Source organism: Arachis ipaensis, chromosome B08, assembly GCF_000816755.2.
Source record: "Arachis ipaensis cultivar K30076 chromosome B08, Araip1.1, whole genome shotgun sequence".
Lineage (NCBI taxonomy): Eukaryota > Viridiplantae > Streptophyta > Magnoliopsida > Fabales > Fabaceae > Arachis > Arachis ipaensis.
The window spans coordinates 81,212,228-81,218,315 of NC_029792.2; the positions used below are offsets into that span (position 1 = coordinate 81,212,228).

The following is a 6,088-nucleotide window of genomic DNA, read 5'->3' on the forward strand; positions in this document are numbered from 1 at the left end:
GAGGAACAGCAGAGCTCCACACCTTAATCTATGGGGTGTAGAAACTCCACCGTTGAAAAATACATAAGTGAAAGTGGTCCAGGCATGGCCGAATGGCCAGCCCCCTAAACATGTACAATATGATCTAAAAGATTAACAAAATGATCTAAAGATGAACTCTAGATTAAAATACAATAGTAAAAAATCCTATTTATACTAAACTAGTTACTAGGGTTTACAGAGATGAGTAAATGATGTAGAAATCCACTTCTGGGCCCACTTGGTGTGTGCTTGGGCTGAGCATTGAGCTTTCATGTGTAGAGACTCTTTTTGGAGTTAAACGCCAGGTTGTAGCCTGTTTCTGGCGTTTAACTCCATAATAGGGCAGGAAGTTGACGTTTGAACGTCAGTTTACGTCGTCAAAACTAGGGCAAAGTATGGACTATTATATATTGCTGGAAATCCCTGGATGTCTACTTTCCAACGCAATTGAGAGTGCGCCAATTGGGTTTCTGTAGCTCCAGAAATCCCATTTCGAGTGCAGGGAGGTCAGAATCCAACAGCATTTGCAGTCCTTCTTCAGCCTCTGAATCAGATTTTTGCTCAAGTCCCTCAATTTCAGCCAGAAATTACCTGAAATCATAGAAAAACACACAAACTCATAGTAAAGTCCAGAAATGTGATTTTTATTTAAAAACTAATAAAAATGTACTAAAAACTAATTAAATCATACTAAAAATTATGTAAAAATAATGCCAAAAAGCATATAAATTATCCGCTCATCAACCTCAAGCTCTAACACACCTCTCTTTAGAGCTGGTTGGCGTTGCCTTTGGTGAGCATAAAAATATTGTTTGTTGGTCACAGTGTCTATGAGATTCTGAGCTTCTTCAGCTGTCTTCATTAGCTGTAGTGATCCTCCTGCAGAGTAATCCAGGGACTCTTGAGCTTTTTAGAGTCAAGCCCTCATAGAAATTTTGAAGTCTATCCCATTCACTAAACATTTCAGGTGGACATTTCCTAATCAAGACTTTGTATCTCTCCTATGCCTCATAAAGTGATTCTCCAACCATTGAGATGCCTTATCCCTCAAAGAGAATGGAAACAACAGCAACTTGTAGATATCCGGATGCACACCATTTGTCTTGACTGTTTCACATATCCTCAGGAAGACAGATAGGTGTTGATTCGGGTCTTCAAGAGGACCCCCCATAGGAACAATTATTTTGCACCAAAGTGATAATTTGAGGCTTCAACTCAAAGTTATTGGCATGAACATTTGGAGTGAGTATACTGCTCCCATAGTTTCTTGGGTTGGGGAAGGTGTAAGAGGCTAGAACTCTCCTTGGAGGTTGGCCATTGTTGTTGGCCACCTCTTCTGGTGGATTGGGGAAGTTACCCTCCATCTCTTAATCTTCCTCATCTGATTCTTCTTCTCCAATCACTCCCTTCCCTCTTGCTTTTCTTCTCAATCTCAAGAATGTTCTCTCTAGTTCAGAATCAAAAGAGGTGGATGCACCTCTTCTTCCTCCTGGCATACAACACAAACAGACCAAAACACAAATAAAACACTATGTTGCTAGAGTGAGGTTAAGGTTAGCATAAAAAAAATCTCAAACAGTTAGTGTGCTTAACAAAAATAAAGAAAAATACTTAATCTAGAATATCACCTACTTAATCATTGTCAATCTAAATCAATTCCCAGCAACGGCGCCAAAAACTTGATGAGGGAAAATTGATTCCACACAAACTAACCGGCAAGTGTACTGGGTCGCATCAAGTAGTAAAACTCACAAAAGTGAGGTCGATCCCACAGGGATTGATGGATCAAGCAATTTTAGTATGGTGATGAGTCTAGTTAAGCTGACAGTTGGTGAATTGAGTGAAATTTGATTAACAGAATGTAAAGTGCTGAATGTAAATTGACTGAAACTTAAATGGCAAGAAAGGTAAATTGCTGGAACTTAAAGAGCACGAAACTAAAGGGGCTGAATCTTAAATTACAAGAAATATAAATAACTGAATCTTAGAGTGCAAGAAATTAAAATAGCAAAATCTAAAGAGCAATGAAACTTAAATTGCATGAATAATAAAGGGAATTGGGTGCAGGGGGTCAAAACAGCAGTAAACAATTGCAGATTAAAGTAAATCAGAGAGATCTAAATTGAAAAAATTCAAAGATAATGGTTCATCAATGATTGGAGATATCATAATCCATCATGCACCAATTGAGTCTCAACTCCTTTCTCAATCATATGAGTAGATCTATGGCAGATTGAAATTGATTGGGTCCGAATTCCTTAGCAATCCAATCTCTCTAATCACAATCAATCTTTCTAATTCCTTGATCTAATTGTCATGAGAAGAGTTAGAGCATATTCTCTTATCCATAAGCCACACAGATTCTCAAAACCTCAATTCCTCCCAAATGGTGTTGGTTAGGAGAATTGTTAAGGATAGAGCTCTAATTCTAATGTAGGTGATTCCCCTTCCGAGGTTCACACCCACATTCAATTGAATTAAACCCCCTTCTGGAGTGAATAATTCACAATCAAAATAGAAGATATCCAATAGCTACACAAATGAATTGAGAAGAAGAAGAATTTCGTTGATTCATTGGGATTACAATAGAGCTCTTTCCCTTAATGAATTTGGAGTTTAGTTCATAATTGCTCCAATCAAAACAGAAAACAAAGAAGTTGCAGAAAAATTGTGGAAGAGAAAATACAAAGAAAATTGAGTGTAGAGTTTCCCAATTGGGATTCTGACTCTCTAGCCTTTTAGATCTTAGATCTGCCAACCCCTTTCTAAATCAAATTCTTCTCTATTTATACACTTTCTAATTCAGTCTTCAAGTCCTTGGATTGGGCTTTTTGGCCTTGTTAAAGCAAGCTGGAATGGGTCTCAGTGATGTTGAAGAGGGGTAAATGGTAATTCTTGTTAGTGATCTGCATGGGTGCTAAATTTTACTGGTGCTAGTGTCAACGTTGGTGCTCACGTTTGTAAGAAAATGTTGAGTCAAATGTTGGCTTGAAGAAGGATTTTGAAAGGAATGAGCATTGGCGCCAACGTTTGACTCAACATTGATACACCAATGTTTTTCCATCCACGCGTGCACGTCGCCCATGCGTACGCGTCAAAAACACGTTTTGCGTGTGTGCATCGCTCACGCATTAGCGTGTCTGGCCAAAATCTGCATCCACGCGTACGCGTGACCTATGCATACGCGTAGATGCAAGTTTTCCAACTCCAAGTTTTGGGCTTCCTATCGCGTACGTTGGGGGTAGCATTTGTCCACCAACGTTACCTCCAACGTTGGCTTGGTCACGCGTACGCGTGACCCACGCGTACGCGTGAATGGTGAATTTTGCCATTTCACGCGTGTGCCTAGCTGACGCATATGCGTGAATTTCACTTTCATGCGTACGCGTCATAGACGCGTACGCATTGCCCAAAATTTTGTTAGCTCCAGTTTTTAAAACTTTTTGAAGACGTTGGACCCAACATTGGATTGCCAATGTTGACTCCAACGTTGCCTACTTGTGCGTACGCATACATCGGTGTGCATACGCACACGAGGCAGTTTTCTCAATTCCAGATTTTAGTTTTATTGAAGATGTTGGAGGTAACGTTGGTGAGCCAACGTTCCCTCCAACGTCTGCACCAGCAATTGTAGAACTTTGCACTTCTTGCCCCCAACATTTAAGGTAACGTTGGTAAGCCAACTTTGGCCACCAATGTTACTTCCTCTTCTACACTTCTTCCTCTACTTTTTCCTTTTCTTTCTTGCTTCTTTCTTGCCTTTTCTTCACCTATTATCAATCAAACAATTGCATCAAAGTTTGCTATAATCACAAGGTATTTGCATCATTCATAACATCAAGCAAACACTACAACAAATGAGGATTTTCGCAATGGTCAAAAACCATTGCCGTAGATTGAAAAATCGTTCCTAACACTTTAAGCAACGCTTTGGCAACGGTTTTTGACCTGTGGTATATGCGGCCGTTACCAATGCTCAAAGGCAACGGTTTTTTACCAAAGGCAACGGTAACAAAAAAAACCGTTGCCTTAGTTACTGGCATAGACAACAGTTTTGAAAGAAAATTTTAAACAACGGTTTTGAACTGTTACTTGATAAGCAACGATTTTAAATAGCTCTCTTTCATGATGCAACGGTTTAAAACTATAACTAGATAGGCAACGGTTTTAAACTGTTGTAGTTTTATTATTCACAAAGCCAACGGTTTTAAAGCGTTACCGTTGGTGTCATTTTTTGGCAATACCATTGCTATTTTGTAGTCATCTAAGACAACGGTTTTAAAGCGTTACCGTTGGTGTCATTTTTTGGCAATGATTTTAATACCATTGCCATTTTGTAATCGTCTTTGACAACGGTTTTAACACCATTGTCTTATGTGACTTTTGACAACGGTTTTTTGTAATATATAATTCTTTATTTACAATATCCTTCATTGGCTTTGAAATTATTTGCAGCATCTACAAAATAAAAAACATATTTATCAATGATCAATTTGTGCCAAGATATATAATTATTAAGCATTTATAGTTAAGCTACAAAATAACAAGTGGCTCTAGCAATTTGATGAACCCATGGAAATGAAAAATAAACAAATAAACAAATTATTGCTGGCAAACACCAAGACAGGAAGAAACTATATACACCACGTAACAGATTGCGCTGCATTTTTACATGAAATTAATACAAAGAAATTAAAGTGGAGTGAAGCTAACCTGAAGATACTCAAATATAGTGCTAGAGGAAGCTTTAACAGGAGACCACTATCCATTTCCTGGAATAGTGTGATATTGTAGTAAGGCTACACTTATTAACAAAGACAGAGTGGAATTAGATGGAAAAAAAACAATGAAATGACAAAATCTTAGCTACAGATCATACAACATGATGATACACGATAGCGGTCTTCACTGCTTTAGAATAAGCCTCGCAGACTAAAGTATATAACAGCATTTAGAAAAATGCAGAAATAAGAAATGAAGTGGGAATGCAAAATAACATCATTACAAAATATCCAATTATCATTTTTAGTGATCTTCATCTAAAGACAAGGTTGAAAAGCAAAGAAAATTGCATTATATGAGGAAATTATATATATGATGGAATTTTGTCAGCCTTTAGTGATCAAGATAAAAATTAAGAATCTTCTAGAGGAAGAAGAGGGAAAAAAATCTTACAAGGCAGTTAACATCATTGTTTCATATAACTAACGACCTACATGATAAAGTCTTTTATTTTAGTTTATCACATTTTTTAGTGCAAATTCTAATGTGAAGCATTGCTAGTAGAGTTATTGGTATCATTTTATTTATATTCTTTTCCTTCCCTTTTTTAATGGTACAAGAAGAGGATGAAGCACAAACCAAAGACCCTGAATGTTTAATCCTTCAGTGGCCTCAAAGCAATCAAGTAAGGGATCATCAGGGATCTACAGAATGGCTGAAAACTTCCTCTGAACAAGAGTTACAGGTAGTAAACAAAAAACAAACATAAAAGAAGGATACAGAAAAATTCACCTCCGGTACAAGAAGATCACAGCATATCGCGCCTTCAGAAAATACCTACACTCAACATAACCAGCAACATAGTATTCATTCCCCTCCAAGAGGTCACCAAACAAATATCCAAGAAAAAGTTTCATTGACAAGAACAAGAACAAGAGCAAGTGCAAGAACAAATACTCAGTGGATGTGGCTCCCCTATGACCTGAACTAAAGTTGTCAACATAGCGAATGCACCGCTGCTCCAATGGAGTGGTGGTGTGATGTTCGAACTTTTGTTGATGGAGAATTTCTCAAAATGAATTCTCATTGCAAGTATAGTTCTAAACCAACAAAGAATCCCACATGCAAAAAATATTGGTTTTGTCACATGTACAAACTCCAATAAAAATTAACCGAAGTATTTAAACTCCAGGTCGTGTCACAAAGAATTGCAATGAAGTGATCAATTACTGGCTGTGAGAGAACAAGGGGTTTGATTGATAAAAGGGGCAATAAAATAAATGACAAGAGAAGTAAATTGAGCAAGTAAAGAAAGCAAGTAATAAAGAGAGACATTCATGGCAAG

At 37.5% G+C, this 6,088-nt stretch overlaps 1 long non-coding RNA gene across 1 annotated transcript in view; it reads right to left on the reverse strand.

Annotated features, from left to right (window-relative positions):
- LOC107612341 overlaps positions 1-5,768 on the reverse strand; it is a 13,900-nt gene extending 8,132 nt beyond the window's left edge. The window contains exons 1-2 of the long non-coding RNA XR_002351740.1: positions 5,536-5,768; positions 1,725-1,729 (exon numbers count right to left, since the gene is read on the reverse strand). This is a non-coding gene — a long non-coding RNA (uncharacterized LOC107612341). The remainder of the gene's footprint in view (positions 1-1,724; positions 1,730-5,535) is intronic.